The sequence below is a fragment of the Bison bison genome, unplaced genomic scaffold (assembly GCF_000754665.1).
Source record: "Bison bison bison isolate TAMUID 2011002044 unplaced genomic scaffold, Bison_UMD1.0 scf7180017857661, whole genome shotgun sequence".
NCBI classification, from domain to species: domain Eukaryota; kingdom Metazoa; phylum Chordata; class Mammalia; order Artiodactyla; family Bovidae; genus Bison; species Bison bison.
This window is the reverse complement of record NW_011488234.1, coordinates 55,210-67,029: the sequence shown is the minus strand read 5'-3', so window position 1 is coordinate 67,029 and position 11,820 is coordinate 55,210. Positions and strand designations below refer to the sequence as shown.

The window sequence follows — 11,820 nt, the reverse complement described above, 5'->3', positions numbered from 1 at the left end:
TCTGACTTTCCACTTCGTCGCCCAGCACCGGGGCAGGCCGCCGCGTGGGGAGGAGGCGGGCGCAGGCGCGGGGAGCCGCGACCACCCCACGGAAACGGGCGACGGAGCTTCGTCTGCCTCCTCCCCGCGGCAGGCAGACGTGGCGTTTCCCAGAGCACGGAAATCAGATACCTGAATCACTTCTTTTTGCTGCCAGAAAGGAAAAGATGTTATTTGTCCTGGCTGGTGAAATGCGTGTGTGTGTGTGTGTGAGCAGACACGGTAGGGGGGTGTGTGTGTGTGTAAGCAGGCATGGTAGGGCACGCACACACAGACATAGTAGGGTGTCCCGGGAAAGAGAAACAGGCATGGCTTTCCTGACAGACGAGAAGCCATTTTGACCAAAGCCATTCCGTGATCTAAGCCTGGGCAGGATACTGGCTCTTGAACAGGTCTTAGGAATTGGTCCTAAGGGAAAAAGGAACGCAGAAACAAACACTGCCATCAGGCGAGAGAAGTAGCCACAGCCAAGGTGGTCCACCGGCTGTAGCCTCTCGGTTCCGTTGCACTGGTGACGATGAGCCTGAAGTCTCAGCCGCCAGACCTACTGGACCGAAGGGGTGGAGATGACCTCCTCTGACCCTCCTGACTTCAGTCACACAAGCCTCGGGCTCTGGCGGGAGACAGTGCTTTGGGAAAGGTCACTGTGTTCTTACTTGCTCTGAATAATAATCCTTTCTTCTCCCAATCTTTGGCTTGTTTATATCTTTTGGCTCGAGATCCACCATGAAGCAAACCCAGTTTTTCAGATAACAAATGTGGAGTTTGGCTTATGTAAACACTATACACCCCTCCATTTCTGTGTATCAATCAAGAGGAATATTCACACATGAGCCAAGGAGACATGTTCAAAATGTCTACAGCATTTTGCAACTGTCCAAACCTGCAAACAATCTAAATGTCTATCAGAAAAACGTTAAAAGCATCATAACACATCTGTTTCACTCCCCTCTAGGCCTAACCATAACGAGTGTCATGACTTGACCCACCCTCGTGATTGCACAGCAGCCTTCAGCAAAGATCGTTGGAAAGCTTCAGGGGGGTGTGTTTATTACTCACATGTGTTGGAATGCATATGGCGTGCCTGGGGCGACACAGTAAGGGGGCACACACGGGGGCGGGGGGGACGACACGGGGGCAGGGGGCACACACGGGGCGGGGGGAGCAGGCGGACGGGGCCCTGCTTTTATCCGGGTCGAGTATGGCAGCCGAGGGAATGGAAAACCTAAGCACTCACCATCCTCCAGGAGAAAACGGCCTGACACCTGTGCTGCGCTCCTCCTGCTCCTGTACACACAATACCATTTTACAAGTAAAAACGAGAGATAAGGAACAGTGGGCAGAATAACAGCCCCCAGAGATGGTCATGCCCTAATCCCCAAAGCTGCAAGTTATCTTAGACGACAAGGGGGTCTCTGCAGATGCGACCAAGTTAAGAACCCTGAGGTGGGGAGACTGTCCTGGACTACTTGGACAGGCCAGGTAGTCATAAAGATCCATGGAGAAGCAGAGAAGCCAAAATCAGAGAGGAGCCGGGTAGTCATAAAGATCCATGAAGGAGAAGCAGAGAAGCCAAAATCAGAGAGGAGCCGGGTAGTCATAAAGATCCATAAAGAGAAGCAGAGAAGCCAAAGTCAGAGAGCAAGAGTGACAGCGGAAGCGGAGCTGCAGCCGCGCTGCCTCGAGGGTGCATCGAGGCTCGCTCGCGCGCTCTCTCTCGCTCTCTCTCTCTCTCTCTCTCTCTCTCGGCGCTGGAAAAGGCCAAGCCCGAAGTTCTCCCCTGGACCTTCTGGAGAGAGTCCGCCTGTGGATACCTTGATTGTAACCCCCTAAGGCCCATTTCAGACTTCTGACCAAGGCAAGAAGGCAGATGCCCCCTTCCGCCCCCAGGGTAAAGCAATTGGAGATTCATTCCCTTTCTGCTATCTGCTACGTCGCTTCAGTCGTGTCCGACTCTCTGCGACCCCACAGACGGCAGCCCACCAGGCTTCCCTGTCCCTGGGATTCTCCAGGCAAGAACACTGGAGTGGGTTGCCATTGCCTTCTCCAATGCATGAAAGTGAAAAGTGAAAGTGAAGTCGCTCAGTCGTGTCCGACTCTAGCGACCCCGTGGACTGCAGCCTACCAGGCTCCTCCGTCCATGGGATTTTCTAGGCAAGAGTACTGGAGTGGGGTGCCATTGCCTTCTGGGAGGAGGCTGGGCCCTGCCTAAACCACATATTTCTCATTCTTGAAGCCGAGAGACCTCCCCTAACACAAACAGAAAGGCTCCTTGGAGGTCAAAGGGGAATGATGCTAAGCTACTCAAGGGCTCTGTGGTAGACTCTATCTTGGCTAAAAGTTTCATGGGCACACGTGGGAGGGTCTGTGACATACCAAACATGAGTATGGCAAGGCTGCATATTGTCACCCTGTTAATTTAACTTATATGCAGAGTACACCATGTGAAATGCCAGGCTGGAGGAAGCACAAGCTGAAATCAAGATTGCTGGGAGAAATATCAACAACCTCAGATATGGAGATGATACAGCTCTAATGGCAGAAAGTGAAGAGAAACCAACGAGCCTCTTGCTGCTGGTCAAAGAGGAGAGTAAAAAAGCTGGCTTAAAACTCAACTTTCAAAAAACTAAGATCATGGCATCCAGTCCCATCACTTCATGGCAAATAGAGGGGAAAAGTGGAAACAGTGACATATTTTCTTTCCTTGGGCTCCCAAATTACTGCGGACGAAGACTGCAGCCACGAAATTAAAGGACACTTGCTCCTAGGAAGGAAAGCTATGACAAACCTAGACGGTGTAGTAAAAGCAGAGACGTCACTTTGCGGACAAAGGTCTGTACAGTCAAAGCTGTGGTTTTTCCAGTAGTCATGTACAGATGTGAGAGTTGGACCATAAAGAAGGCCGAGAACTGAAGAACTGATGCTTTTGAACTGTGGTGTTGAAGAAGACGCTTGAGAGTCCCCTGGACTGCAAGGAGATCAAACCAATCTATAGTAAAGGATATCAACCCTGAGTAGTCATTGGGAGGGCTGTGCTGAAGCTGAAGCTCCAATACTTGATGATGCAAAGAGCAAACTCATTGCAAAGACCCTGATGCTGAGGAAGATTAAGGGCGGGAGGAGAAGGGGATGACAGAGGATGAGATGGTTGGATAGCATCACTGACTCAAGTGACATGAGTTTGAGCAAACTCTGGGAGATAGTGAAGGACAGCAAAGACTGGTGTGTTGCGGCCCACGGGGTCACAAAGGGACAGGCACGACTTAGGAACTGAACAACAAAGAATAGGTATGTGTACACGAACAGACGCAAGTATGTGAACAGACACGTAAGCAACCTGACGTCACGGCCCGTGTGTGTCACTGAAGCAGGAAAGGAACAGGCTGAGCTGACTCCATCTTGAAAAAGAAGGAAACGCCATCTTGCACTTTCAGTGAACTTTGGACTATGTGCCTGGTAGCCATGGGGATAACATGCCTACGGCGGAACTGTACTCCCAGACTGATAAACACAAGATTCCATACCAAGATTTCCCGTCGCCAAAAAGAATGCAATACTCCCCTACGTAGTCAATCAGCTCTGTAATCTTTATGGCCCCCATCAGTGTAGGCTGCAATGTATAACCAGCTGCCCCTTCTGATTATGACTCATGGCTGTAACCTGATTGTATCTCCCTTTAACACTTTCCAGGCTAGGGTTAAGGAATTTGGAGCTGTGGGCTTGAGCAGTACACTTAAGATATATAAGGTTTTCACAAAAGTTGGTCGGAGTCCCTGGCTAAAGAGGAGACTCCGCCTCCGACCGCTGGTGTACTAAACTGCACTCCACTCTCCACGCTGTCCTTCTGAGAGTTTGTTTCCGGAGCGTTTAACTGTAACAACAGTTCAGACGTATTCAATGTCCGCAAGCAATCTCCACAGGCTGACACTGACTGTTTTCAGCTAGCCCTCGTCACAACCCGAGTCCTCAGCCACCGAGGCGCTGTCCCACTTACGTCATTCTCTTCACCACGGGAGCTGCCCGCCCACCCCCCCGGGCCTCGGGCAACAGCTGCAGGAGGCCGGGTGGCTATCCCAAGGCCCATCCCAAGGCCGGGCGCCATCCGGGCGAGTGCGTTCTGCCAGGGCTGTCTGTCCTTCCCAGGGGTCGGTTCTGTGGGGAATAAGGTCGGGGTTACTCAACTTGAGAAGGAAAGTCTGACTGGCAAGCCCTCGGTCGTGTAACTTGCAGGACCCCAAAGAGCGGATCCCACGACCACGCGAGACAAGCAAGCCAAGAGGCAATGCGCAGACGCATACTCTGCGCCGCGCGTCGGGGCTCCCAGCGTGCCCCGGGAGGAGGGCCCGCAGGGAGCGCGCACGCGCGGAGGAGCACACGGGCGCCATGACGTCATCGGAGCGCGCCGGCGTTCGCTCCTCCCTCGGGGGGTCCGCCTCACTGGCCCCGCCCCGAGAGGCCCCGCCCCCTAGGCCCGCGGCTGCGGGGGGCGGGGGGGCCCTACCCAGCGAACCCCTCGCCCCTTCTCGCAAGCGCGCGTCTCCCCGGGCTGCGTAAGCTCAGTGGCGCCCGGCGCGCGTGCACACACAGGAAGACCAAAGCGGCGTCGGTAGGAACTGACTTCGGGCCGGTCAGTCGTCTCTTTGGCCCATCTGCTGATAGACTGCGGGAGTGACTGACTTAGACACGACGACGGACTGTCTCCAGCCTGCAGACCCGGAGGAACACGGCCTACTTCCGACCGAGGGGCTGCCTTGGGGCCCGCGCTGGGGCGGGGCGCAGAGTGGGGGCGGGGCCTCGCGTCCGCTGGCCCAGGCGGGGGGCGGGGCCTTGGGCGGGCCTCAGGCTGTGTCGGGGGCGGTACCTGAGGGGCGGGGTGAGTGTAGCCACGCCCCCCGTGGGCTGGACCTGATCCTCAGACCAGCAGGGCGGTGGTGGGTGGGCTTCTCAGGTCCGACCGGGTGAGGATGAAGCCTCGCTGGGCCCGGGCCGTCAGCGGGTCAGTTCTCTGACTTAGAGCAAAGTCTGGATCTCAGGATTCTACGAGCACTGACAACTGGAGCTGGAGAGTAAGACATAGAGACAGTGGTTTTGAAAGAAAGAGGCAATTTTGTAAATTAAAAAAAAATCTGTAATCTATGGGTGTAATCTATTCATCTAACATAGGCAATGAATGGTAATAATTCAGTGTCTCACCTAAATGTATTCCTTGACTCCTGCGTGCCTAAGTGTGTTGTAGGTGCTGAGGATTCAACATTGAGCAGAGCAGACAGAAATTCCTGCTGGAGGGGACGGCCAGGCTCAGAAGGGTGACCTGCAGACGAGCTGGTGAGGAGCGTGGCCAGTTGTCTGCAGACTGAATGAAAGAAGTGGTCCAGCTGAAGGAGATAAAATTGAGAGCTAAGTAAAACTCCTGAGGAGGGAAAGGAAGGTCTACAAGGACCTTCCCCCGCATTCCTCACCTGTGCTTGTCGATTTTGAGATACCCCACAACGCTGAGTACAGCAGGTTACCACCATACATGCAGTGGACCCCTCCCAGAGTGTGCTGGCCACAGTGGGGGCCTGTGGAATTCACTGGGAATTATGTCATTGTCATTATTTTTTGACTTACCTGATTCACCTGGTTGAGTCCTTATCTTTCTTTCTTGACCATGTGGCTTGTGGGATCTTAGTTCCCTGACCTGGGATTGAAACCAGGCCCTCTTCAGTCCTAGCATTTTGAACTTCTAAATGAGGTCACTTTTTTTTCCCTCCCTGGAGAGCACCTTCTGGTATTTCATTTGGTGTGGGCTTCCTGGTGATGGATTCTGCCAGTTTTTGTTTCTCTGAAGACTTCTTTTGTTCTTTATTTTTCAGGGACGCTCTCACTGGGTGTGGAAGTATAGGCTGGCGTTTGTTTCTGCTGGCATTCTGAGCGGAGCAGGCAACGGCACCCCACTCCAGTACTCTTGCCTGGGAAAGCCCATGGATGGAGGAGCCTGGTAGGCTACAGTCCATGACGTCTCGAAGAGCCGGACACGACTGACGTGACTTAGCAGCAGCAGCAGCGTTCTGCGGATGTTACTCCACTGCCTTCCGTTTCCATGCTTTCTGTCTTTCTCACTGTCACTCCTTTGAAGGTGGCGCGCCTTCCTGGGTGCTTCAAGCTCTCTTCTCTATCCTCAGTCGTCAGGCTCACTGCACTGGGCCTGGGTGTGTTTTCCCTGTGTTTACCCTTCTCGGTGCTCGCTGTGCGTCTAGCATCTGAAGCTGGACATCTCTCGTCAGTTGGGGAAAGTCTCAGCCCTTATTTCTCACGTATTTTGGACGCTTCGCTCTCTTTCTGCTCTTCATCTAGACCTCAGTTAAAGATACTCTTGACCTTTCCCCGGACCCCAGGGTCTGCTTTGCTTTGTCTTAGCTTGTGTGCCCCTCACTCTCTGCCTCAGCCTGCGTGGGCTCCTCCGACCTGCCCTCTCTTTACCTGTAGGTGTGCGTCACAGCTGTCCGCTGAGCTGAGTTTAGTTGTTCCGTGTATGTCCTTAGAATTTCCACTGGTTTGTTTTTGTCTCCAGGTCTCCTCCAGCCCGGATTTGTTCATCTTGTCTTTCTCTCCTTGAGTGCATTTAGTGTGTTTCTTTTAAAGTCCTTGTCAAATAGCTCCGCTGTCTTCATCTCTGTTGGATTTGTTCATCTTGTCCTTCTCTCCTTGAGTGCATTTAGTGTGTTTCTTTTAAAGTCCTTGTCAAATAGCTCCGCTGTCTTCATCTCTGTTGGATTTGTTCATCTTGTCCTTCTCTCCTTGAGTGCATTTAGTGTGTTTCTTTTAAAGTCCTTGTCAAATAGCTCCGCTGTCTTCATCTCTGTTGGATTTGTTCATCTTGTCCTTCTCTCCTTGAGTGCATTTAGTGTGTTTCTTTTAAAGTCCTTGTCAAATAGCTCCGCTGTCTTCATCTCTGTTGGATTTGTTCATCTTGTCCTTCTCTCCTTGAGTGCATTTAGTGTGTTTCTTTTAAAGTCCTTGTCAAATAGCTCCGCTGTCTTCATCTCTGTTGGGTCAGTTTCTCTCACCTGTCCCTGTGAATGCATCTTATTTCCTGATATACCTCTTTACTTTTGATTGAGTGTTGCACACTTTTATAGTTAAGAACTTGGTGGTCCAGTGGTTAAGAATCCACTTTCCAATGCCGGGAATATGGGTCCCATCCCTGGTCCAGGAACTAAGATTCCACATGCCACAGAGCAACTAAGCCCTCGTGCTGCACCTGCTGAGCCCGTGTGCCCTAGAACCTGTGTGCCAAGAGAAGCCCCTGCGTGCAGCTGGAGGAAGCTCACGTGCTGCGTGAGGACCCAGCGCGGCCGAGACCACGGAAGTGCAGTTGGCCTGCAAGGCCATGTTAGCTTCCGGTGCGGCACAGCACTTCCGTTAAACACACGAGGGGAGGAGTTTAAGACAAATAAACGGAGAGTCATACATGTTCATTCACAGAAAGACTCGATGAAGTGAAGATCTCAGTTCTCCTTAAGTTGATTTACAAATTAATTAGAATTCCAGTGAAAATCCCAGCAAGACTTTTTGTAGATAGAGACATGCTGCTTCTAAAACTTACACAAGGAGATGCAAAGAACAAGAATAATTTAAACAGTTTTGAAAAAGAAGAATAAAGTGTGAGAATCACATTACCCAACTTAAAATTCAGGGTGGGTTTCCTTTAGAATTGACTGCTTTCATCGCCTTGCAGTCAGACTTCGCATGAGACGCAAACTCCATCAAAGCAAATATATGTGTCCTGATGTTAGTGGTGCTGTCTGGAGGAATGGTTGTTTGGAAAGCAGTCTGGCAAAGCTGAAATGATATGTGACCTTTGACCTAGAACTTTCTCTCCCGGGAATCAGGCCATCCCACAGAAAGGAGGACACAGGGAGACTGTTTTAGCTTTGCCTGTGGTGGCAGAAACATGGGGTCATGCGGAGACTGTGCTGGACTCCCACTAGCATGGCCCCAGCCATGTGTGAGGCTGACCCCAAGCTCCAGGCCCTGGGAGCACAGCAGAGAGGGCTCCAGGTGGGGAGAGGGGTGAAGAAGGAGGAGGGGGCAGAGCCATGTGGAGTGAAGAGCCAGGTGTGGACCAGCGACAGCCCGTGTGTGCATAGGCCGAGCACGGCAGCTCACGGGATGCCACGCAGATGCAGGAAGTGTGTCAGCAGAGGTGAGACGCTGCTTCACAGGCCTGCTTGGGGTCCTGCTGGGCACAGGTGGGAGAAGTCACGGTGTGGAGCTCCACAATGTGAATTCATAAAATGGAAGGGAAAAGGTGGGTTTTGTTGCTGTTGTTTGCTTTTTTTTTTTAAGCTGCACTGCATGTGGCTTGTGAGATCTTAGTTCCCCAAGCAGGGATCGAACCCGGGCCACTGGCAGTGGGTGCCAAGTCCTAACCACTGGGTTGCCAGGAGATTCCTAAGGCCGTGGCCTCAGCGAGATCACACCTAAAACGTGTCCACAAATACACACCTGTGGGTGGACACTTGTGATGGAATTAATGGAGACCGTGAGATCTGGGCTGCCGCAGGTGCTGGCCAGGGGTGCCCAGGGTATCACTGGAGCAGGGGACACTGTGGCCCCTGGCTGTTAGGATGATGCGGGCAGGAGGGGTGATGGGGAACCTGGAGACCAGCCTGGTCCTCCTGACTGGTCAGCCCTCAGATGTGGTGCCCTCCAGTGTCGGTCAGGAGGGTTCTGCTCCAACCACAAGGGTCTTCGTTCTGCTCAGGGGCCCTGAAGGACTTTAAGAGAAGGGTCTTTAGTATAAAACCTTTATTTCCACAGTTAGTGTGTCTGGACACATATTAGTAGGTGGTTCCTAAAGGAAATCAATCCTGAATACACACTGGAAGGGCTGATGTTGAAGCTGAAGCTGCAATACTTTCCCCACCTGATGTGAAGAACTGCCTCATTGGAAAAGACCCTGAGGCTGGGAAAGATGGAGGGCAGGAGGAGAAGGGGACGACAGAGGATGAGATGGTTGGATGGCATCACAACTCAATGGACATGAATCTGAGCAAATTCCAGGAGACAGTGGAGGACAGGGAAGCCTGGCGTGCTGCAGTCCGTGGGGTTGCAAAGAGTCGGACACGACTGAGCAGCCGAACAACTAACGAAGGCAGAGGACTGAGGGGCACCTAGGGTCGTGGTTCCTGGGCACCCACAGGAGGGTGCCACGCAGCTGAAGGTCCATGAGAGGCAGTACGGGACGCCCTGTGGATGGGCGCGGGGTTGGCCACCGGCACGAGGGGCAGCCTGGAGGCCGCCTGGTGACTGAGTCTCAGGAGCCGGTGGAGCCTGGAGAGGAGCCCTTTGTCCCCAGCGCCGTCCCCCAGCAGCAGGCAGACGCTCTGTCCAGGACGGGCTGCTGGGGACCGGCTCTGCTCCCAGACCTCGGGCCGGGGGCCGAGCGGAGGCAGCTCTTGTGCCGCCATACGGGACCTGCCAGCCCCCGTTTCCCCAAAGGCCTGTGTTCAAAGACACCGCTTTCCTCAAGGAGGCTATAGATAGAAAGCTTATCTGCAGCTCCTAGCTCAGCCTGACCCATTTCTGCCTCAGAACTGCTGGCGTCAGTGTCGGGTCTCTGCTGGGCCCTGTAGATGCGGAGCTTGGGAGGAGACACTTTTCCTCCTGTTCTGCAGTTTGAGGAAATGACCAGCACTGAGGGACAAGGAGTCCGTGTGCCCAGGATCCCCTCCGAAGCAGGACACTCGGCAGCTCTTTGCCAGACTCGGCTTACAGCGGTCCGGGGTGCAGTCTTGTATCCCTCAGGTTGCATTAGCGCTTGTCGCCATGATTCTGTCATCGGGGGACTTAGAAGCAGGTGGGAGAAAAGTTGTGAGGAGGAAAGATGCACGGCCGGAAGGCGTGTCACATACAGGCAGGTGACTGTTGACACGGGAGGGCCCACGACCTGGGCCTGTGAGGACACGGCCCCGTGCCAGGGGCGGCTGTGAGCATCTGGTCCTCGCAGCAGAGAAATCGCACACACGGTGCAAGGTGGGGGACTGGCCTTGGCAGGCCACCCGGTTCTCCGGAGAGAATCCCTAATGGGTCATGGCCATCACCCCCTTGCTGCCAACAGGTCGGTGGAGGGGCGGGACCACCCCTGTGCCTCGTCCCCACGTAGGGCTGTTGGGAAGGGGGCTGCCGTGACTTGTGTTTTCATTTCTCTGGGGTGCTCGTCCAGGTGTGCGATCGCAGGGTCCTGTCCTGTTGGTGAGGAGCCGCCAGGGCGCCGGCAGGGAGGGGCCAGTGCCTGAGGCGAGGCCCCATGCTCTCAGCCGCTGCAGCACGTCTCTTTTGGCCCTGAGCTGCCCTCACTCTCGGCAGGTGGCGTGGGGCGTCTTCTCTCTAGCTTCCTCGCCCGCTGTGCCAACCACAGTCAGCAGAGACCAACAGTGAGGACAGGCTGGCCCGCGGCAGTGAGGAGCTCAGCCGGGTCTGGGGAGCAGCTTATGCTTCAGCCTGCTGGCCACTCCGTCTCTCCACTCAGTGAAGAGACTGCAGCCTCCATCCCCTGGCTCCTAGGGGGCTGTCCCTGCCCTGGGGTCCCTGAGCTTCCTGCTCGCTGGTAGACATGCTCATGGGCTCCAGGCCTTTGGAAGGACCAGCTCCCAGGCCTCCTGTGACCTCCTTCGTCCTCCTCTCTCACTCAGAGGCTCTGCCCCATTCTGCCACCAGCCTCCTGTCGCCCCAGCCGCCCACCATTTCCAGGGTCTCCAGTGACTCTTTTAAATCACAGGAAGGCTCGCATTTCTGCTGAAACACGTGGTTGCCACCTTCTGCGCCTGTTAGCGTCACCATGTTGAAGTACTTCTAATCTCTTTATGATGTCTTCTTAGAACCATGAACTATTAGAGCTGTTTCCAAATGTATGAGGTTGCTTTTTGTTTGTTTGTTAACGATCAACAAGAACTTAGTGAGGCCCCCTGTACGAGTCAGTGCTTTCTGGGCTCCGGACACACCAAGCAGGGCCCTCCCCGGGCACTGTGCATTTTTGCTACACGTGTATTTTTGAAATGTCCTGAAGTTTTTGTTGTTATTTCCTCAGACATCAGATCACACAGGCACACACACATTTTCATAACCCTTTCTTACAATCACAGGCCCATGAAGCATGTGCCTCGCAACCAAACAGGTTTGTTTCACAGCTTGGCAGGACCAGCTCCTCCAGGAAGCCCTCAGGGTTTCTTCAGACCATACACAGGGCTGGATGAGGGTGCCACCCACCCCTGCCCCTTATCAGGGAAGGATTCGTGGGGGCAGTGCCCCCCTCTGCCCAGTCCATCTGCTTCCTAGGATGGGTGGGCCGGGGGCTGAGACACCTGGGAGAACCACCTCCTGAGCCTTCCCTGCCTGAAGCTGGGAGAGCAGCGGCTGTCTGCACAGAGCCCTTCACCCCCAGCCCTGGCAGGGCTCCACGGGCTTCCCCTAGGAGGAGCTGCTGCCCCTTGGTCCCTGGCTGGCCTGGCCAGCAAGCCACAGGCCTCTCCTGGCTTCCGAGGGCTCGAGCCGAGCCTGGAGCCCGGCAGGGGTTTTTGCTGCAGGTCCGAGTGGCCGGCCTCTGTGCCCATGTGCAGGATGATGCAGGGTGCAGCTGCGTCCAGGTGCCCCCTGGGTCAAGGCTGCCCCTGGGCCCCCGAAGCACCAGCATTCACGGATCCGGCCGAATCACGGGCCCTGACTCCGCCCCACCTCGGACCTCCTGCCGCCAGGGACAGAAGCCCGTCCGTCCGCACTCCTCACACATGCCCGGCC

The 11,820-nt window shown here is 54.5% G+C and overlaps 1 protein-coding gene across 3 annotated transcripts in view; it reads right to left on the bottom strand.

The window, feature by feature from the left end:
• RNH1 (ribonuclease/angiogenin inhibitor 1) overlaps positions 1-4,822 on the bottom strand; it is a 14,973-nt gene extending 10,151 nt beyond the window's left edge. Inside the window, exons 1-2 of one of the 3 annotated variants that reach the window (XM_010861066.1) lie at positions 4,221-4,363; positions 1,277-1,326 (exon numbers count right to left, since the gene is read on the bottom strand). The gene's annotated coding sequence lies outside the window, so the exon portion shown is untranslated. Of the gene's footprint in view, positions 1-1,276; positions 1,327-4,220; positions 4,364-4,657 lie in introns of those variants that run through there. The other 2 variants (XM_010861075.1, XM_010861058.1) reach the window with 2 other exon arrangements.
• Between the last annotated feature and the right edge of the window lie 6,998 nt (positions 4,823-11,820).